Here is a 24,298-nt window from a genome sequence, read left to right on the forward strand (position 1 = left end):
GTCTTACAATCGGATCCGTATACTTTGGGTCGTATTAACTTGAAGATGATGGACGTCGAATCATAACAGCTCCCGTTCTGAACTGTTCGAATGTGCTCCTGTTGGAAAAATTACTTTCTTAGACTGTGCTGGTTTCCAAGGTGCTTATTTCCTTGACAAAGCAAGGTGTTGTTTCTTCATGCCATCGGTGAGTAGAGGCTTCTTTGCAGCAGAATGTTACGGCAAATTCCAGTCTTTCAACAAAAGCTGCAGAATTGTACGAATAATAATATTTTCAAACAGACTCGAGTGCGTTCTGCCGCTGTCAGTAGAGTGTTCATATTCTCTCTCATTAACAGAGTATGTGTAGATTTCGTTGTTTCTTTTGGGCTCCCACTACCGAATTCGTTCCTTGTAACCATAGCCGGTGCTGTCTTTTGCGGCTGCAAGAACCTTGATTGTGGTTGACTTTGCACGACCTGTGCGTTTTCAAATCGTCTATATGGGGAAGTTTTCACTTCTCCATGCAATAATGCTGGCTTCTACCGCACTTCTACAATAGTTTTCTGACATGTCCCAAACGCAAAACACGAATACAGTAGTAAAATATCAATCACATTAATTTATAACACACTATAACAAAAGGTCACACTTCCTGTGTCAACCAATAACAAAAATTAATATGAACACGCTTATCAGCAGTGATACACTGTTGACAGATACATTAATGCAGTTACAATCTGTATTTGAAATAAAAGGACACTTCTACAATATTACAAAGTTGTAAATCTCTTGCAACGGCAGTTTTAACATGAGGTCCGAATAATTTTTGCGGCGGGTATATTAATTGGTTAAGGATCCGAATCTTACGTATAAGTGAATTTTCCATTTATTATACTATTTGTTAAAACATTTCTTATATTCATAACGCCAGTGGCCAACACTTCTAATGAAATCGATACGAAAGTGCACGTGGTTGTGCCATTTGGAGCCCATGCTTTGTATGCGCATGGTCTAGATTCGACTTCTTGTGAAGAGGTCATTATTAAGTTAATTGTTTTGAGGTTTACGGTCCTTTTCCAGCACCCAATTCGTAAAACCATCACGTTGTACGTCATCGATCAATAATAACAATAATAATAATAATAATAATAATAATAATAATAATAATAATAATAATAGAAACTCCTAGACTTTACAGCCTCGAACTATGGTCTAATAAACGACTTTCAGCTTAGTGATATGTGTTGAGCACATCGACTTCCAATGGGAATTTGACTGGATTTCTAGACCAACCAAAGTTTATCTCAGTAAGTTTCATGTGGTCGCCATATTCACCCATATTAGATTGTTACTGAGTTTCTAGATCTTCCAAAATGGTTTAAGTTGGGTATTGTATCGTTAGCAAATTGTATCGGGATGTAACTGGATTTCAGAATCTAACATATTGCTTTCATTAGAGTAATGTGAGGTTCGACCAAAACCAATTGTTGCTTGGATTTCTAGCCCTACAACAGGGCATTTTGTTGAGGAATGTCTTGCTAGCACATTGTTTTTTTTATATCTGGTTCTACCAGATGCTTCTAGTTAAGTGATAAAGGGTCACCACATTGTTACTGGAGTTCCTAATTATAACAACTTTTAGTGGAGTGATGTATCGTCACCATATCGATCCTCAATGTAGATGTTAGATGTCTTTCCACACATACAAAATTAAGTTTAGTGGGGAGATGTGATGATAGCACTTGTATCCCAACTCAAATGTGAATGTTTTTTTTCTACCTCAGGGCACTAGAAATTAGATAAGTCACCCATTGAACAGTGTCACCCTGTGCGCACTGCACACGGCTGTGCTACTCCTCCTTACGTAGAACAGACTTTGCCCTAACATACTACCGCACAACCATGAAAAGCTTTGAACATTGCCAGCCCAGACATCAGACTTATTTCCAACTTTAAATGCAGGGATGCAAATAAGAAATCGCCCACTCGCTCGGGGCGAGTGGTTCACCGGTGCGGGCAAGTATTTGATATCATATCGAAGGCAAGTAAATAATAGTATTTTTCTTGGGCGAGTAAAATTGTGTTGCTTATTTGCATCCCTGATTATATATATAAAGAGAGAGAGGGGGAGAATCTGGAAGAATTCATTTGGCCGAGATTATAGCCACTCATTCACTGCATTTTTCACATCTTCATCACTATTGAAATGCTAGCCTCCCATAGCTTCTTCTAGTGGTCCAAACACATTAAAGTCTATGGGGAAGGTCTGGTGAATGGATGGATGATACTATTTGTTACATTAAATGTAATCAATAGTATCAACAGTCAAACTGGCAGTATCCGATTGGCCGCTGTCATGTCGTAGGAAGACACTGTTAACAGAAATCTTCGTCATTTAAGATTCATTGCAGCGCAAAGTTCATTTTACTGCAGGTTTGAATACGAGGCACTGGCTACTGTCATTTCTTTTTCCATGAACTGTTCAAAAATTATTCCCCATGCATCGCAGAAGAAACTAAGAACAGCCTTTCTGCTGTGGATGTATGCGTTTTTATTTCAGGGAAGAGCTATGCCACTATTTCATGCTAATGTTTTTGGTTTGTGGTTGATGATAGTGAACCACTAGTATATTTGCTGCAGGGACAAACGAGAATCGCCATACTTTGCTGCAATCATGTGATGAATTTAAATTGGTTTCACACCTTCATTGCTCAAAAAACGGATCACGAAAAATTATTATAACAGGGAGCATGTAGACCATGGGGTAAGTATCTTAATATTGACACTGTCGTGTTCGTCGTTCTTCCAGCAACACTCTGCCTCTTCTCGGTCATTAAGTGCAATTCAAGGCATATTACTGCCATGTATCGAAGCAAGCGTCCAGCTTTACTGTATTTGATTGAATTTTTAAGATTCTAATTTGATCCTCATTTGATCATATATGTGGAGAGGACACTGATTCGGATCACAATCTACTGGTGGCGGAGGTCAAACTTACTTTAAATTGATCAAGATAAATTGGAGGAAAAATTGAAAATGGAACTAAGAGCGACTACGAAATATCGATGATGATGTGAAAGAAGAGATTGAAGAAAAAATCTGTGCATTGCGCGATATGGTCGACAATACACAAAATAGTTGTGCAGAAGTTAAATAGATTCTACTTAACACACTCCACAATAACATTGGTAGGAAACGGAATATGAGAGGAAACGGGAGCACCCTAAGAAAATCGAGGCATACGATATTGTCAACCACTAACGTACTTTGCCGAGGATGTAACCTGGGACCCGACGCATTAGAAGTTAGCGCTCTCTAGTGACCAACCAAGCCCCAAACATTGAGTCCAAAATAAGTCTTCTACCTTCAAAGCGAGAACCGTAGTCATTTATTTACGCCCGGGGAATATCGTCCGCCTAACAAACGCAGTGGAAGCTGCTGAGGGGTCGATTTTGTCTCTCTGTGTGTTTCCATGACGCAGTGAAAATACATCTTTCAATAAAATGGAATCTCTCAGTTTAATGTCCAACGATTATTCCCTTTAGGCTAAGAGAAACAGATGACTAAGGGAAGCGAATGAGAGTGGAACAATTTGTAGAATGAAATGTGGGAGGAAACGGCAGTACCTTGGGTAAACCCACTGACATAATGCTGTCCATTACAAACTTACTTGGCCAGGGAACGAGCGAGAATAAAACGCACCACGGATAAGCGCTCTAACAGTAAGCCAACGTACCCATCAACATAGTGCAAAGGAAACAACAAAGACATATATTCCTGTTGATTAACTAATGGCCAATTAACTAAATTTATTTAATATCGTTATTCACCTTCTGTGAATGAGGAAGAAAGCCAATTTAGAAGAAAGCAAATCAAAGTTGTCGACGAGGAGTTCATCCAAAATTATCAAAATACGAAACTCCAACTCATCATCCTCTTCAATCATACAAGAAAAAAGTAGCCGGGTTTATTAGTACATACAATAGGTTAACCAGATATATTGTCTCGTGTTAACATAATTTATAACTAACTACCTCAAGAAGCTAGATTTGGATAACTCAATATCGCAAATCCAATGCAAAACGTGGGAAACAAACAAAATTTGCTCAACTATTGCCGAGAGAAAAAGGGATACAAAAGGTAAACAAATAGTTTATATAGCCTAGCTAGAAGGCAACTACAGAAAGCTATAAGCAATACATCTCTCTTGCATTATATTCTGAAGCTCGTACATTTGGGAGCATGCATTGTTGCCACTCGCATTTTGAAAGGAAGAATCTATTTATTCGAGAGTACTCATATGTTTGTTACATGATGTACCGGTTCATGTTCAAAAACTGTTATGGATCAACACTTATAAGTGTTCATTAACACTTTTCAAGCAGTGTAATAATATTACTTCTGTAATTGCTTAATAACATTACGTTGATATTTCTATAAATCATCGATCTTTTTGTCAAAATCTATTTTAATGTATGCTATTAATCAAGAGCACAATCCAAAAGTTACAAAACTAATTTTCAAAATCTAAAGAAACGGTTTCTTTGGTCTTGTTTTATTTAATCTTGAACCATTTGACCTATATGATAGCATTAAGAATACCGTAAGACGGGGCTACTTTACACCTGATTTAAGGAATTTTAAAGAAAATCGCATGTAACTTACAAACGAAATGATTTAGAACACCGTGTTGTAAACATACAATAGCTATATATATAAGAAAAACATTCGTGCAAGTGCATTAGTGAACATTCAGTATGACCATAGTTATTGAAATATAAACTTTGGTACGAGGTAACCCCATAGGTGGGGATACTTTGCACAACTTACAGAAAGTATGCTCAATATTGGAACATAATCTTTCTCTAGAGCGTTTCCTGTACAGTATTTATACATTTGATTTCCTATAAAAAGCTCCATTCAGTCTACAAACATTGATATTAGAATGATGGTACAGGTATCAGTACTTAGCATGAATTATCGACATTTTTAAAGAAAACTATGTCTTTTCTGGTACCGCTCCAGGAACTACATTCTGATAGTTTAGCTTATGCCCCACAAAAATGGAACACAAAACACAACAGAAAATAAAATCCCCGTGACCTGATTTGCCTTGATTGATCTTTATGTCCAAGAATATCATCCCAAACATAATCAGTGGAGTATTTATGGGGTTTGAGGCTTTCAGGCTGAAGCCCATACAAATTTAATGATTTCTTTTCTAAAAAAGAAATCTAATGTTAGTCATTCCTATGCGTATGAGCTTCAAGCCCTCCCCCCCCTCAAATGTCTAGTGATTTCTAAAAACAAAAACTAAGCTTTTCTGAGTGAGGCCCCTTTTAAATTATTGTTCTAGATCCGCCACTGCTCGTAATTTATTTTGCTATAAGAAATCCATTCCGGCATCTACCTAAATAGGAAATATACACTCATGTTCAAAATTATTGTCGCATGTCTATAAATATACTGCAGGAATATAATTTGATAACGAATTCACTCGGTGTTTCTTATAATGTTAGTAGTGCAAAATCGGTAAAGATATGTATGTGGCAAGTTTCATGTCAAAAGAACACTAAATAAGAACAATAAAACGAAAATATTTTTTCTCCATTTAGTAACATTTTATTTTACTCATTCTAATTTTCGTATTTATAATTCTTTTTCTAGGAAATTTACCACAAATATACATTTCCCGATTATACACATAGTACCAGTATTAAAAGTACCCTGCAAAATCAATACCAAATTATATTCTTACAAGAAGACAGTTATAGATATGCGACAATCATTTTGGACATGAGTGTACCTAAAATTAGAAGACAAGAGATACCCGCAGTAGTAATTTTCTATCAACGAGGTTACTTTGGAATTATGCAAAGTAACCCCGATTAGAGACTGAAATCGCCTTCTACAAGTTTTACTTTTTTTATGACTATAAAACGTTTCACACTTCAATTTTAACTATTGCTTGAAAGTCTTATTATTTACAGTAGTATTCTACGAAACTCACTTAACTTTGACGGAAATTCTTGTAGGTGATATCTTTCAAAATTTGTCGGCCTTTAATGTGACTGCCCTCCATACTTCTACAACAACAAACCCTCTGGGTAAGTAGCACTAATGTTTACCGCTAACATTATAGACAAAATAGAGTTAGATGTTCTATCTTACTGTGGCAGTTGAAACTTTCTCTTTATAATTCATGGCTTTACTGACAGAGAACTCTGAAACTCCTTTCGTATCTTGCGCAAAGTTACCGCTGATATGCAACGTAACTCGTTTTACGATAAGTGAAAATGAATACTGATAACATTAATAGAATAGGCGGCAATAGAACAAGTTGAAGGATATTAAAGGATCTCAATGGTATGATCGATTGTCGCAAATTCACATGTACTGGATTGGAACCAGCAGGCACGTAGCCAGAATTTTGAAATGGGGGTGTCTGTGACTTGAAATACTGTGGTTATAACATCAGGAGCTCGATCGTTCTAAACTATTTTACTGGCAAACACATATTGGTTCGTTCAGCGAGGATTTTGTAATAGGGGGTGTGACATGAAATACTGTAGTTATGACACCAGGGCCTCGATCAATCGAAACTATTTTACTTGCAATATATATTAGTTTGTTAGGAGAATAAAATGAGGATATGATAGTAAGTATTTCAATAAGAAACTATGAAGAAATCTCGAGTAAAAGAATATAAAAATAGTATTGCAACAGATTTTACAAGATCTACGTTCCTTCCTTTGTTCATCCAAATACAAACGATTTCCCTTACATTATAATCTCAACTATTATAAAAAAAGTACATATCTAATAATGATTTGTAATATATTTTACAATATCAACGTTCATTTCTCTATTGATCAAATGCTAACAGAATTTATCTTCCCACATAACGTTTTGTTTTTATTATTCCGCCAACTACTGTCTGTTCCTAATGACAAGTTAAAGAATAATTACAAAACTGTTTCTGAAGTAATATGTTTGATACTGAAGTGAACGATGACGAAAATTATTTTTACTTTTAGCTTTCCTGTTTTTAACACTGATTTTTCTTTTTCTCGCTTGTTTGTTTCCTCCTTCCTTGTTTGTCTCATTTCCGGACCCCTTGGCACGTGCCTGTACGTAGCATAGGTAACTAATCTGTATATGCATCACACATAAGCAGGAGAAACTGCTTGTTGAGTAAACGAGGTACTTATTATTTTTTGGTTATTACTTAAGTATATATATTTTATTGTTTTATCCTTGTTATTCTAACCTTGTAATTTTCTGCATGAATTGTTTATTAAAACAGAGCAACAGTTTTCTATTCGTGAGTGGGCCAAATTGAATGTAGAAATTGGAAGCAAAATATGTTGATCTTTCCCTTATTACTAATTTACTCCAATTTTGCAAAAATAAAAAAAAAACTTACATTCTTGGTAATATATAATGGAATATTTATGTGTCTTAGTTTATTATGTAATTTCTGCAAAGCGACGAGACACCTATAGTCAATAAATTTTATACACATATACACGTGTATATCTTCGGCAGATCTAATCTCGAAGCTGTTCCTTTCCGATTTTCGAATCAAGATACTATTGGAAGGAGACAAACTTTCTTAAGTTGAAAAAGTACAGCGTATTCAAGATGCTCATCAACTTAGAGAACTCTTCATCCAATCTATTGTATTACAGATTGTAAACTTTCTAATAAGTGCAAAAAGTGAGCTATTTCTCAATTGAAAACTATTTACTGGAGTAAAAATGTTTAGAAGACAGTAATTTTAGATACTTTGTCATTATCAAGTGGTACAGATTGGTGAAACTTAAACCACATATAGAAAGTGGTGTTACAGTGTAATACAGCAAATAACAGAAAGAAACGTGACCAGAAAAACAAAATTTGTACTTTTAGCTGAGGCAAAATATGAAAACACTACGACCGATAATGCCTCCATTATATTTCTCCCACGATAAGGGAGAGTGGAATGAAGTGGCCCTTAAAATGCAGCTTGACCACTATGGGTAGTGAAAAATGCAATGTTACACGCACATATACTGCTTACGAAATTGTTAATGACTTGTTCTGGAGTGGAGTACTATTCCTACACGTGTGCTGGAAACAACTGCTGGATACACCCTGGTGCATCTGGATCTACTGCAAGACATTTTCCTATTACATGCAAAATTTCCTCGCTGTTTATACGACCAGAAAGATCATGCATTCCATTCCATTTGCCGAATATTCTCTTGTTCCAAGAACTCCCTCACTAGCTAAATTGCTTTTAGTCGCGCATTATCATTCATGAAGTCAGATCCGAATGCCCCTCTAAAAATACGTAATGTTGAGAAGCAATATCAATATCATAATAACCTTGACAGATAACTATGCAGCGTTCAAGAACTGTGACGTCGGGATGCCAATACATTTTTTTTACATCTGCATTACTGAATTGATCATATTCTAAGATTTTCCGCGGCATTGTGTGCTACCAGTTCAGGCTAAATGACTATACGTCCAAAAACCTACTCAAATTAAACTTCTTTCATCGCAGAAGTGAACCCAGATCTACTCTTCCTTCGTCTAGTTCAGATATTTTTGGCGCCACCGCGAACAATGTTTCACATGTGCGGGTGTCAAGGCCATAAACGTAATGGACATCGGACAAAGATGTCACATCTATGCAATAGACATGCTATTGTGAAACGTGTATTAGGAGACTTGCAGTTCTGTTAAATATGTCTGCAATTGCACCCATCGTTTGGCGTTTGTCTCTTCTTGCCCGTTTCACAACAGAATGTCCTCGGTTAAGTTGAATTGGTTCAATCATAACCTCTCATTCACACTGCGTTACTTGTGGTTCAGAATGCTCTCCGCATAACTGCAAAATGTGTTAGGTTAATACCAAGCTCTGTACTGTCACTCGTGACAGTTAGCCCTAATTATAATTTATCCCACGATTCTTTCCCATATTTAGTCATCCAAATGTTGCTTCTGCGTCGTGGTATTGTAATACCTTGACAAATCTCTAAATAACACATAGTTTCACGTCCCTTTCATTGAACAGCTTCCTGTTTTGGAAGAAGATGCATTCAGCGCTACGGCCACACAAATGTTACTCTATGTAACATTGGTCTCTCTCTGGCAAAATACTTTGCGGCTTTCAATCACGTTCGTAGATTAAGCCATAATGTAGGTTAATTTATCTATATCGTTCTTAACTTTGCACACCAGTGTTCATTCCTTGCAGCTATTATGTAATAGTTTTATTTATTTATTTACTTTTTTATTTTTATTTTTATTTTTTTTTTTTTTTTGATAGAGTTCCAAAATCATTTCGCGATCACGTCGTTCTTCATTATGCTTTTGGGCCAAACAATAAACAAAGCAGCTATTACAATAAAATCTATTTCTTTATAACCAATAATTATTTAGTCGATTGAAAAAGAAGGAATGGCTTATTGAGTCGATAAATTATCAGTTTTCCTTGATAATGTCCACTTATTTTGCTCGTCTTTATTTCGAAAGGAGGATTAAAAGGATTATCTGGGAATCCAAATTAAATATGACGTTATATTATATTAAAATTTGTAATATTACAGCTAAATTAGAGTACATTTAATCATCTACGTAATTTTGGGGGTTAAGAGGGATTGGTTTACAAATACCTTTGTCTGCGTAGGACCCTAGATAATAGCAGAAGAATGCAGAAAATTTATTAACAATTTTCATGTTTTCTGTTTAACCTTTCTCGAATAAAAGTACAATCTGACAAAAGCGAACATGTGTTACAGTTTGAAAATATTTCATAAAATTATATGCGGTTCCAAAACAAGAATAACCAGTGTTTAAATATTTTTCTAGTTTAGAATGATTGTAATGTCTCATAGGTTTCACTAACGAATATTGCATAAAGGTAACAAAAAATTTCTGTCGCTTGTACACCCACCACCTTCAAACATCGATATATCACCTAAGACGTACCTGAAAAATCAAAAGTAGTCCCCACCAGCATTGACGACGTTCTGCCAACGTTCAGGAAGGCCATGGATTCCATCGCGGTAGAACTTGGTGGGCTACGAAGGGAATAATTATCAAGTGCATTTCGCACCTCTACTAGGGATTTGAACCGTCGTCCTCTAAGGTGATTGTCCAAGGAATGGAACAGATGATAATCGGACAGTGCAATGTCTTGAAAGTATGGTGGATTCAATACTGTTTGCCATAGTCGTAGAATGATGTTCCGCGTCATCATAGCCACGTGGGGCTAAGCGTTGTCCTAGAACAGCAGGATCTCTTTCCGATTCAGAAGTGCTGACGTCAGAGTTTTGAGTTTTTATTGAATATTTCTCAAGTGCTGACAATACATATTAGTTGCATTAATGCTCTGACCAGCTGGTAGCAGTTCCCGATGCGCGATGCCGCGAGCAGTCTACCAAAACCACATTAGTACCTTCTTCTGGTGCAGTGCTGGTTTTGTCTGTTTCGGAACCGGTTCATGGGACGCTGACCAATGGTGACGGCACCGTGGAGCTTCGTACAGGCTTACGTCTCATCACCCGTTAATATCTTTTCCAGAAATGGCTCCTTCCTCAGACGGGACAGCAAAGAAACAGAGATGTCTGCTCCCGTTGCCTTCTGGCCTGGAGTCAAATCATGTGGGACTCATCGACCCTACTTGTAGTGATTCACAAGTTGATAGAGGTGCTGCCGAATTGTGTCTCCACCCACACTGAATTTTAGACCCAGTTTCTCACATGTCTGGCCACTGTCCGCCGCAATTGCTGCTTGAAGATCTTAATTTTGTACATGTGTTGGTCTTCCGGCACGTGGCGTGTCTTCCAGTGTTTCGTCACCGTCCTTAAACTTGTTAAACCACCGCTGTACTGTCCGCGTAGTCACTACACCCTTACCAAAGGTCTCTGCCCCATTGCAGCTGCGTTTGACCCCAATTTGAACTCGTACAGTATACACGTCCTTATAACGTTCTTTGGAGGTCCCATGTTGACTCTGTTCTTACGCAAGTTTACCGTGTAACTGAACTAACACAACCAGGTAGTATGTTGGATATACCCACAAAAACAATTGACCTTCGCCTAATATTCATTCTAATTCAACTCACGGTGGGAAAGCCAATTTAACACAGACCTCCAAAAAAGCAACACCAAGTGTGTGGGTTTTCTCGTGGTCCCCTGCTTCCTCCCACTTTCTTCATTCCACCATTTGCTTCAGTTTTTACAATCACATTATCCTTTCGTCTAGCCGGCATAAGCATGAGACGAAAAACTTAAAGATTTCATTTAATTTCTTTCTTAAAAATACATTCCATATTTAATACTCGACTCTGATTCGATGTCGCCTTGTCAAGTGGTTCATGGGCGACACTGTTTCAGAACTTGATTCTTAATATTAACTATTGTTGATCGTGTCTTTTACGACAGAAATGCTTGCTAAATATACATGATATCAAAATTTGGTGCCAAAATTATCTACACACAGTTAGTGAGCTTTGGCATTTTCTGTGGTTCATTCTTGTAATTCGAATTTTTTATTCCTATTTGCAGATTGATTGTTACCTCTTCGAATCAATTACTTTCGTTAGGTCGGAAGAAATAAGTGTATCGAATCTTTGTGTGAAAGAAGTTAGCTGGATTTATTGTTCATTCATAAAATAAATAAAATATGGCCTTAACCTTATACGGTGCTATAATAAATAGCCTATTCTAAAAATAGTATAGATATTACAAACGAAATATCAGAAAATTCGCACAATCAGAATGTATATGAATATCCAGTTTCTAGTTTCAATATGGACTTGAATTAATTAAAGACTGATGGCTAACATCGCTGCAGGTTTATATTATTCTTGCATACCGAATGTTTCAATTTTCATACTGTCCTTGTCTTTGAAGCTACGGAGCAGACCATAAGACGGGATGTACCTCTCTACAATAATGTACCCCTGTATAGACCATATTTTGGGATAGTGTAGTAACTTGGAGCTTCAAGCTCTATTCAGGGGCTGACGTTTATGTCAGATATATTGTGTTGGTCGTCTTGCAGTACCAGACAAGTTTCGATGGCAATAAATATGGAATTAAAATCCCGGTCCCGGGTTAGATTCTCGGTGGAGTCACTCGGTCGAAAAAGTTAAACACGCCTTTTCAGGCCAGCCACCGTGAATTTTCCTGGGTTTTTCTCATTCACACCAGGTAAATGCCCGGGCGGAACCTAACTTATAGGTCCTAGGCCGCTTCCTTCCTTCCCCTTCACCGGATAGTGTGCTCTTTGAGAGATGTCATCCCTCAAATCGTGAAGGGCTAAATAGCTTTAGATGCCGAACGCCCAGAAATCTAAATCCTAAATCCTTAAATTTACACTTGTCATATGAGGTTATATTCTTATTGAGAAATGTTTCATCGTGTCTTTCTTTCTTTTTTTTCGTTCTCTCTTTTTCCCTGAGCAACGAGGTCTTAAATGATTCAATAGATTTCTCTTTTTATTGGCCATCAATAAACTCCGAAAAAGATTTCACGGTGACGCAGTCCATTTTAAGTTTCAAAGCTAAAGCTTGATATCTTAGGACACAATACTACGTCATTTTTATCAGTGACTTCACGGAAAGTTAAATAATGATTTTCATAACACAGTCTCATAACTCTTTTGATATGGAAATCGTTTGTTGACATAAAAGATCTACCAGTTCTTGCAATTTCAGCAGGGAAAGATATGTCCTTTTTATTTCCATAAATAAATAATATGAATTCTTATGACTCACAGTCATTCATGTGTATTCAGAAAACATTTTAAATGTTTCCTCAAAACCTTTCCCAAATCGTGTGCAAAATTGATTACACACACGTCTTTTTTCTTAATCTGTCATTCTCCTTTCTTCACTAATACAATGTACAGTATGTGCACGAACTTACTCCAGCGACTGTAACCTGACAAATAACGCAAAATTAATCAGAACGCGAAAAATTCGATGAAACACCACGCATTGCAGGGAGATGCGATTTTTAGCCGCATAAAGACATTTGCAGCTAGTATGCTACTGTTAAGCTATTCACAAATTTGGTCGTCTTTTGAACAGATTTTCTACCCTGGGTTAACAGTTTTCCGCTCAGTTCATAACCATATGTAATTCCGTTTTAGGTATTTCTGGAAATGTATAACAGCTAGTAGAAAAAAGGTAGGCATACTAAAGACATGGCAATGAATCTTTATAAACTCAACTGATATTTCCTGCTATCGCTTACAAGGAAAAGGTACAATAGCAACAAAATGTCTAATATGAGCCAAACATGTTTATTACTGTTTTGGATTGGATGAAACTGCTATAATGTTCGCTATTTATTCTTTATGCATTTACGTATATTCCTTTATCTATTACTGCAGAAAAATATAACAATTTTTCTAAAAACAGATTTCGTCAACCAAGTGATACAGTTTTCAGAACATAAGATCTTCACAATTTCATACCTAAATATCAAATATAATATTTTCCTTTAAATGAAAGATACAATAAGTTTCCGTCAAGAGGAGAACAGACCACAACCCTCAGAAGTTATCTGAGAAAATCATTCCTAATACCAGACCTGTATTCCAGCTTCATCTGTTTGTGTTAAAAAGCTACCCCAAGTTCTGCTCGTACTTAGAATTGAAACTAACTTCTATATTCAAGAACAGAGGAATAATTTCCTTTATAGATTCTGATGCCGATGCCAGATGCCCGATGCTAGATCATTAAAGTTTTCCATCAAAATTCTTTATCTGATAGGATTATTAAAAACAGTACATTGAAAAATTCTTAACTGTAATTACACATGTACGTTTTCTTACGGAAATTTCAATTTAATTTTATGTGCTTTATGTTCTTAATGTAATATGATTATTATTATTAATTATGTATATCTATGGGTGAAATAGCATGAAGGTGCTAGAAAAGTTATATTATAAATATAAGTTTGAAAGTTATTTTGCGTTATAAAGCATAAACATTAAAATTATAAAAGACATCTTTAGTTAATATTTTTGTGCTGATTTCAAACATTACTTTACCTATGACTTTATGATAAGAGTACAAATACATCACAATAATCTTTGTATCATTAACAAAATTGTCACCAAATTTGGGTAGCTTCATATCGTATTTCTAACACAAGAAATTAAAAAATATAGAGGATCTATGCTGTTGGTGTGTATTTTAAGGAATTTGGTAATGACTATATAGGTTGGAACAAAATTCTCAATGTTTTGACCAAAAGGTTTGGCTTATTGATTGGCAATGAACAGGGCTGCTGGGTCGAAAATTTACTACGAAATTATGCCCTATCTTGTGTTAAAAAATTCGTTTCTTTTGCCTTCAAATCTATATCAATAAGGAAAGCAGAAGCTCTGCATATTAGTAAGGTGATGTATTGTACTTTCTCTCCATGTTTCTTTTTATAAATTTAGGTGTCATCTTTTCCTTCTAAGCAAAGATGCTCATGCCTTGTGAGTAACTAGCGGATGTGTCAATCATTTTAAAGAAGGAACTGGGTAGTATTTCAACCGTTTTTCTCCCATTGGATATGAATTACAATGAAATTGTAATGATAAAAACAAAAAAATATGTTCTATTTTAGGAGATTCTTGCATCTAGCGGTTGATTTGGGATATACAGTGACATGATAAAACTTGAGCTTGGAGTCCTAAAAAATTTTGTACTAAATACTCTTGAAACAGCTTCGCTATTTTCCTGTGCTGCAATCACAAACAATAGACAACGTCATTTGTATTGTGGCTAATGCAATTACTGGAATTGGTTCACTCCCATAAAGCTGAATTTTGGAACACTCCAGAACATTTATCCGCTTACGTTCTATTAGTCTAAACTTGTTCTCAAATGTCACCGGGACTTAAATACTAACTCCGTGACTCCAAACACTATGATTCCGACAGTAGCCTCAATCATCTTCGGATATTTTGACTCTTCCTTCCTTCTCCCGAATCATGGTGGCGGCTGAATGAGGATTTGAAAGGCATCGGGCGTGTCATTGTATATCACAACATATACAAAGTGTTTCAAAACAACGCCGACAATGTTTGGGAGGTGATTCCTGACACCAAGATAAGACCAAAAATATAGACCATCCTGGGTGCAGAAATGTTTCAGAGTTATAGGCTGCCAAAAACATGAAAAATTAACTTTAAAGGTCCATAGCTCCAAAACTATGGGGCCTATCGTAGTCGGGTTAAGACTTTACTTAGGAACTAATATGTGTCAAAACCAAAAATCCATGTTTCAGAATCCTAAGGTACTCACGCAATGATTTTAAAAAAGGGAGTTTGGCTACGGGCATATAATTAGAAGTACTCACCAACTACCTCTATAAAAATTGTTGCTAAACTCCCTCAGGTTCTGAAACGGATTTTTGGATAGAGCACGTGCTAGTTCCTAAGTGAAGTCTTGACCCGACTATGATAGATTCTATAGTTTTGGACCTATGGACCTTTAAAGTTTATTTTTTCAAGTTTTCGGCAGCCTATGACTCCGAAAGGAAGCATTTGTGCATCCAGGTTGCTCTATACTTTTTGCCTTATCTTGCTGTCAGGAATCACCTCCCAAACGTTGTCGGTGTTGTTTTGAAACACCCTGTATTATTCGACAGTAATATCATTCTTTTAAGACTATTTTTACAAGTCACCTTTACCCACTTCACCCTTAAGTGTGCCAAGGATGTCTTACAGTCATAGTATAGTTTCATATATAAGTTCTATATTAACCAACTTTAGCTGAATTTTTCCAAGGATTCCGAAGTTATACTGGAATACTCAACTCATATCTACACACCTATAAGATTAGAAAATAACGTTCTTGTGTTCTGAAATTGTCTGACGTAGTATGAATAAAGCTATAATTTTCTTACCATAAGTGTAAATTTCAGAAAACTTTAAAAGCATGAATATTATTTATTTCATTAATTTCACAATTTTCTTCTATTCTTTCTCTTTATTGTATATGACTCTCACTCATGAAAATATGAATTTATACAAAGGTAACCAAGAAAGATCTGTCGCTTTTTCACCCAACACCTTCGAACATTGATATTAACCTAAAACGTACCTGGGTTATAAAAAATAGCCCCCTCAGCATTGACGAACTTCTGCCAATATACTGGGAGACCATGGATTCTATCGCGGTAGAACTTGGTATGCCTGAAGCGAAGAAGTTATCAAGTGCATTTTGCAACTCTACTCAGGATTTGAACTGGTGGCCTCTAAGGTGATTGTGCAAGGAACGAAATAGGTGATAATCGGACGGTTCCATGTCCGGGAAGTATGGTGGACGCAATGGTATTTCCCATGCAAGGCATAGAATGGTGTCCCGGGTCATCCTAATCACTTGGGGCTTAACATTGTAACAGGAGGACCCCATTGCGATTCACAAGTGGTGGCTCTAGAATTTTGAGTTTTTTTAGAACATTGATCAACTGCTCACAGTACACGTTTGTACTGATGCTCTGACCATCTGGTAGAAGTTTCCCGTGCATAATTCTGTGAGCACCCCGCCAAACACACAGGAGGACCTTCTTCTGGTGCAGTGTTGATTTCGGATGTTTCGTAACCGGTTCACGGGATACTAACAGAACTTGTAATGCTTCCCAAGTTGATGGATGTGCTGCCGAATGCTTTCTACACTCACGTTGAATTATAGTCTCGGTCCTCACATGTGTGTCCATATTCGCTTCACTTGCTGCCTGAAGATCTTTATTTTGTACATGTGTTGGTCTTCCGGCACGTGGTGGGTCTTCGAGTGTTTCATCACCGTACTTAAACTTGTCAAACCACCGCTGCTTTCTCCGCGTAGCCACTACACCCTCACCAAAGACCTGTCGTATCTGCTCCGTTGCAGCGGCGTTTGAGCCCAGTTTTATCTCGTGCATCATACAATCTCTCATGACGCTCTGTGGATGTCCCATGTTCACTCTTTCCTTACGCAAGTTCACGGTGTAACTGATATGTCACAAAATGGTTGGGTTAGATATACCCACACATACAACTTAAGTATACATTCTGAGTGGTAAATACGAAGAGCTAACAACCAAAGGAAGATAATCCAATAAATGCTGCGATTCTTATCTAAATATGTGAACTTTAAGTTGATGCGTTTTCCATTATATAATATTTTCGAAACATACGTGATATATTATAATGGAAGAATTTCATCTTGCCTTTAAAATCATCTAAAAACGTTGGGGATGTATTATACTCGACATATAATTATTTATTCCAATATGGTATATTATATCAATATGAAAACTAGAAAAAAACATAAGGTACTTACTCTTAAACCTAAATCCGAAAATAATTGCAGTTTATTCATTTTTCTTCTTCTCTCTCTTTTGTTTCTTTTTTATTTCTTTTCGTATTCTTCCTTTTTCTTTTTGTTTTCTTCTTTTTATTTTAATTTTTATTTCTTTTTCTTTTCTTATTTTTCTTCTTTCCTTTTTTTTTATTCTTTTGCCTAGGTAAGTAGCCAAATGAGTTCTTTTTGAATGAGTAGGTACTATTTAATTAAGCCAAGCAAACTGTAAATAGAACAAATTAGAAGTCAGTCAACATTAATAAAAAAATTCGATATTATTATTGTTTGTCTTAACTTACATATTACTTTATTTCATTTTTATGTATAACAAATACACGGGAAATATTTTGATCTTGGTGCAGAACCCACATTTGAAACACAAACTGCAGTTCAGATTTATATTTCACTACATAGTACATTTAACAACATCACACAGAATACAATTTCTACTATTCTCCTACCTTGCTTGTATAGAAATCACGTTTTCGTTGATATTACTATTCAAGTAGCTATTAATGTAAGAACAAATTCGAATTTAATATATTTTCACATGGATTTCTAGAATGATAATAGAAGTGGATCCAACCCAAAGGTAAGTTATCATAATCTCACAATTCCGAACAAAATGATCACGCTACGGTCCATGGTCACTATTTCCTCTCAATCCTATTGAAGCATTATATTAGATTTTATCACAAACTCTTCAATTACATGAAAATAAAGAATTTAGGATTAAGTTTTCTGGGCTTTCGGCATCATGTTTGAGGGATGACGTCCCTCGGCGAGCACACTATCCGGGGAAAGGATTGGGCAAGGAAGGAAGCGGCCTGGGACCTGTAAGTTAGGTACCACCCTGGCATTTGCCTGGTGTGAATGAGGAAAACCCAGGAAAACCTCATTCAGGGTGGGTGGCCTGAAATAGCATTTTACAGTTTTTCGACCGAGTGCCCCCACCAGGAATCGAACCCGGGACCGTTCGCACTGAAGGCGAGAGCATTACCGACTACGCTATGCGGGGCCTTACATGAAAATAAAATTTTAAGTACTTGTATTATTCAATTTTGTACCTTAAGGAATATTTTCATATTATCTAAATACCAGGCGAAGTGTGTGTTTCGAATCCGGATATTATGTACACCCATGTCCAATATGATTGTCACATATCTATAACTGTCTTCTTGTAAGAATAAAATTTGATAATGATTTTGCAGTTTTATTTTAATACTGATACTATGTGTATAATCGGGAAATCTATATTTGTGGTAAATTTCGTAAGAAAAGACGAAAATTAGAATGAATAAAACAAAATGTTGCTAAATCAACAAGAAAGTTTTGTTTTCGTTTTATTTTTCTTATTTACTGCTCTTTTGACAAGAAATTTGCCACATACATGTCTTTGCTGATTATAAACATACTAACATTATAAGAAATACCGGGTGATTTCGTTATCAAATTATATTCCTACAACAACATATTTATACACATGCGACAATAATTTTGAACATAATAAATCCATATCAAAATCTCCTTGTTTTATTAAGTGCAGTTTTGTCCACTTTGAAATTAGCGTTCAAACTGTACCTTTTTCACCATGTCCGGTATGAACAGGTAAATAAAAGTGTAGAAATAATACTAGTTCTTGGGATGTTGAATCTATACCAGGAAAACTCTGGTATATCTAACCATTTTCGCTATATCGAAACCTCAAATACTAGTAAATTTCAATGACTTTAAGTTTTGGTAGAGTATTGCGTGCGAAGAAAGTATTTTTGGAGACGCTGAATTGATGGCAGGAAAGAGTTTTTCAGCATATTTTACAATTTTTGTTCTATACGGACATACGTTGAAACGTAAAACAGTTCATTTCGAATACTTCCAATTTGAAAAGAATGATTAATGGAGATTACTCTGTTCTTCAGATGATCTATCGTTTGCTAGAAATCACCTGATATATTTGTTATCACTTTTGCGCTATTAAAATCGATATTCAAATGGGAAGTACTATTACCTTTGAACGAGATGTGGCTTTGGTAGAGTGTTACCGATGATGACGGTATATTTCATTGAAACGCTGAATCGATTGCAAAATACTACTTGTGATCTACTACTGTTCCCATATTATCCCTGACCCCTGACTCATAACATTGACTCCTTAAAGGCTTGAATTCTATCAATTCTGGTTTGAATTTATTGTTATACTAGAAGTTAGTACTTATCCTCAAAACTCTGATACGATTGCACAAAAACCGCTTCCCGATATCTGGTATTGTTTTCCCGTAATATCTGTTGGCATCAAGACAGCCATCGACGACGGAATCGACGATACAGAAATCAGTAGCATTAAATTTTAACCATTTCATATTTCAAAGTTTAACCGTTTTATATTGTAAAGTGTTGTAGATCTTAAATCGATTGCGGAGAATATCTGCCATTACTATTTGTATTCTATGGCGACAAATGTTATGAACGAACGTGGTCAATCGAATCTCTTTCGATTTGAAGAGAAGACAGAAGTTCTTCTTGGGTATATGAATCGATTGCAAAAAGAATGTTTCTCGATCTCTCTTTTCTGGTTTGTTCCACCATGTGTATAAGCTTAACTCCGTTGTTTGTTCATAGATGACGTTCGTGCGCGTATGAAGTTACCATTTGCACGCCAAACCTGTTGTCTGTATGAGTTGGACGTAGGCAAAGTACAGTAAATCAGTGTATATCGTCAGGAAGTGCAGATAACAACACACAGTGTTCCGTTTATAAGCATGTTTAATTTTGTGTCAGACAAAGAGCATATGCGGGAAGCTATGTTTTCTGTTTCCATTTGAGATAATCAGCTGCCGAATTGCATCGATTGCTTGTGGAGTCCTATGGTCACAGTGCTGTATCGGAAAAAACGTGCCGAAAATTGGTTTCGTTCGTACAAAGACGGACATTTTAACCTGAGCGATAAGAAACGTGAAAATCGGCCTCGGAAGTTTGAGGACCATTAGTTGCAGGCTCTTGTGAACAAGGATAATACCCAATTGAAACAAAAAAAAAAAAGCTTGTCGAGCAATTGGTTTTTACTCAAGCTGCCATTTCCATGCGTGTACGTGCCATGGAAAAGTTAGAAAAATTGGAAAACGAGTGCCGTATTAATTGACAGATCGACAGCTGGAGATACGCTAAAACGCATGAGAAATCTTGTTCGCCATAGAAAAAAGAAAATCGTTCCTGCATCGGATTGTGATGAACGATGAAAAGTGGATATATTTCGGGAATCCTAAACGCAAGAAATCTTATATTGATCCCGGCCAACCCTCAAGAACTCCTTCGAGTCCAAGTCGCTTTAAACGCAAGACGATGCTGTGTGGTTGGTGAGATCAGCTGGGTATAGTCTACTTTAAGCTATTGAAATCGAGTGAAATTGTTAATCAAAACCTATAGCACTCACGACTGAAAAAATGCACCATGTTCTGTATGGAAAACGGCCGGAGTATCAACAAAGACATGACAAACTGATTTGCCTCCACAGCAACGCCTCATCGCATACGTTAACAGTGGTCCAAAGCTACTTGGAGACACTCAGCTGGAAGGTGATGCTCCATCCCGCTTATTAACCAGACCTGGTGCCTTACAACTACCATCCATTTGTGTCGATCGACCGCGTTGTTGCTAAGCAGCACTTCGATTAATAGGCATACGTCCGCAAATGGCTTGATGAGTGGTACGCTCCGAAAGAGAAGAACTTTTCTGGCGTGGTATTCCCAAATTACCCGAAAGGTGGGCAAAATGTGTAGCTAGGCAGAGCAAGTACTTTGAATAAATTTCCTTTTGCTTCCTATGAATAAAACATGTATTTTTCTGACTACTAAACACCGGATTCAAGCTTCTACATCTGGTACGAAAATGAGTATTGAACCCGGAATTATTTAATTTCAACCACTTCTGTCTCCGGAAGAGCATTTGGAGATGTGATAGTAAGTTCCCTTCACACCTTGAATCAATTGCAGAAAACCACTTATTTACTGTGTTACATGGCAACAAACATTGAAACGAGAAATGGTTACTTTGATTCACATGTGGTTCAAATACAAGATTAACGTATAGAATTAAACCTATTCTTAGGAGAATAATCGGATTACAAAAAATGTTGATATATCTGACCGTTTTTGCTCTATGGCAATCAGTATTAAAACCAAGAATGATATTAAATTTCAAGTACTTCAAGTGGCTATTATTGTAGATTGTGGCTATATCTCCTCCTGAGACTCTTATTGATAACCATCTTTGTTCAATAACGATAAGTTTTGAAATTTGAACTGATTAAATTGAATCCTTTTCGGTTTGGTTAGAGGGTTAGCAGAAATGATAGAACCTATGTTTGGAATTCTGATACGATTCCAGAAAACCGTATCTCGATATCTCTTAGCGTTTTCGCTATGGTAGCCTATCTATCGACAGACGAACGGACAAAGAAAACCGTTCCATAAGACATGTGACATTGTAAAGTTTGGAAGTCAAGCGAGGCATAACATGACATTGGGAAAAGTTCAAAATTAAAATAAAATTCAATTGAAAACTTTAAGCTTCAGAATACGGGGACTCACCACTAATAACCCACTTTCAGAGTGGCCTACTATTCTCGAATTTACGTACACTAATATGAACCATATAAAAGAAATGTATTGTTCAATATGCGTATACAAGTAAACCACCATGATACTAGTCACTCACATATAGAATGGGGATAGTAAATTTGCTTTAATAACAAGAGACTGTTCAATACCTTATTCTTGCTCTGAGTTAAAACACGGTTGTATCAATTCATATGGAATTATATCTAATGTACAGTACAAGAACTAGAAGGTTTCTAGCCTTTCTTGTCCCTCTTTTATGCATGCACAAATGTTGAATTAAATAAAATAAACTTACCAATGGTTAGTAGCTGAAAAATATCATCTCAGCTGATGTCTCCGCTAAGAACGTGTCGAAACTTTGACTTTAACAAGTGTTTTGTTAGATTAATTTCCCCGTTAGGTTGAACGCCACATTAACAAATACCATAGTTGTCTTGATTAATTTGCAGTTTGCATTCCAAGTTGGCCAACATGAACCTTTAAAATATATTTTAAATAAATTGCTTGATAATTATTTCATTATTATTATGTATACTTCACTATTAGTATGGAATTTTAGCTACGTATTTGTTGACAAGTTGTTATAAGATGCTTTGAAAATTGAAGTGGTATATCTTTGTAATTTTACTTCAAAATTATGTCTTTGATTGTACAACGCATTTGCTAAAATCTAAAATAATCATTTTAAAAGAGGGGTAATCGAAGCATATTAAAAGCAGAGGAAAAATTGGTAATATGTGTATACAGGGTGTAATAAAAAGGTACGGCAAAATTTCAGGGGTGGATTCCTTATGGGTAGACAAGCAAAAAAAAAAAAAAGTTGATATGACCATATGTCGGGAAATGCATCGTTACAGAATCGGCCATTAATTGGCCTGATGGTGTGAAATAGTCACATTCTGGTCGGTCCTTAATGTGACTCAATTTAAACCTCAATAACTCAGCCCTAATTAGGCTGATAAGATAATTTTTAGTAGCAATGTGATCCTAAAGGATGCAGCTTTCCGTCGATATGTATTTTATGAGTGTACCCCAAAAGAGGAAGGAACGACATCTCCAAAAATCCTGATGCAAAAAACAAAGAAACACGTGATTACCCTTCCCCGTCCGCCGTGCTATCCCCACACGCATAAAATACATAATGGCGGAAAGCGTTTTCCTTCAGGAATACATAGATAACAAAATTATATTCCTAGCTTAATTAGGGATTGAGTTATTGAGGTTTAAATTGAGTCACATTAAGGAGCGACTAGAATGTGACTGATTTACACCGTAGGGCGGCAACTGTATAAAGATGCATTTCCCAACATATATGGTCAAATGATTTTTTTTTTTTTTTTTTGCTTGTCTACCTATAAGGAATCCACCCCTGAAATTTTGCCGCACCTTTTGTTACACCCTGTATATATTAAATACACTGAGCAGTAGTACGCCATTTTCGCAAAAAAAAAAATGCATTAGTGTTTCAAATCTCAGGGCAAATAAGTCACAGCAGATCGGGTCTGACGTCATTTGAAGGCTGACCTTTAGAAATAGTAGATTTGCAAAAAGTGATAGAGTTCTTGAAAAAATGAAATGAAATATGAGTTTTAGGTCCCACGGTCATGCCGATTAGGTTAAACGAGACGGTGATTATGAGTAATGAATGAAATGGTGGAATGAAGAAAGTGGGAGGAAACGGGAGAACCCCGAGGAAACCCACGCACACGGTGTTTGTGATAGGATTCTTGTTGTAGGACGTACGATATTGCTGTGACGATAAGTGGAAGTATCGCAAATGTCTACGTTTTAATTTTTTTTTTTGCCAATTTTACTTTCCTAAAGGCGCAAATGCTGAACAGAACTGTGACTAAAACTGCTAGATTTGTGGACAAGATACGTTATCTAAAGAAACAAAAAGAAGATGGTTATATTCCATTTGTTCTAGATATATCGATGTCCAAGTTGCTATTTGCAGAGGGTAAGCAACCATAACATAAGTGGATGATATTTTCACAAACATCGAGCAAGATGTCATACAAGCAGTTTCAGCATGACCATCCATGGCATTAGCATCCACCAATTACATAAGTATTCATATCCAAGCAGTGAAAACTCATTTATAGAAATCATACTACTAAAAGAAAATAGTCTAAGCGAAGCTCCACAATGTGAAACAATGTTACGTTGACGACAAGATAGATTATGCTATACATTTGTTTATATTGGAATGTCATCGGGCATCATGAGCAGCTGCAGGAAGCAAGAACAATATAATCGAACATGCACCTAGCAATTGAGACAATCGACCGAAACTGGTCAACAGAAAGGATGCCATATTAACAGTTACCAGATAGACAACGCCATACATCAA

The 24,298-nt window shown here is 36.3% G+C and overlaps 1 long non-coding RNA gene across 4 annotated transcripts in view; it reads right to left on the reverse strand.

Annotated features, from left to right (window-relative positions):
• Positions 1-24,298, reverse strand: part of LOC145683521 (uncharacterized) — a 115,568-nt gene that overhangs the window by 2,768 nt on the left and 88,502 nt on the right. For all 4 annotated transcript variants that reach the window (XR_014131133.1, XR_014131132.1, XR_014131134.1 and 1 more), the window contains 2 exons: positions 22,241-22,422; positions 17,309-17,552 (listed from right to left, as the gene is read on the reverse strand). This is a non-coding gene — a long non-coding RNA (uncharacterized LOC145683521). The remainder of the gene's footprint in view (positions 1-17,308; positions 17,553-22,240; positions 22,423-24,298) is intronic.

Source organism: Thermobia domestica, chromosome 4, assembly GCF_964235325.1.
Source record: "Thermobia domestica chromosome 4, izTheDome1.hap1.1, whole genome shotgun sequence".
Lineage (NCBI taxonomy): Eukaryota > Metazoa > Arthropoda > Insecta > Zygentoma > Lepismatidae > Thermobia > Thermobia domestica.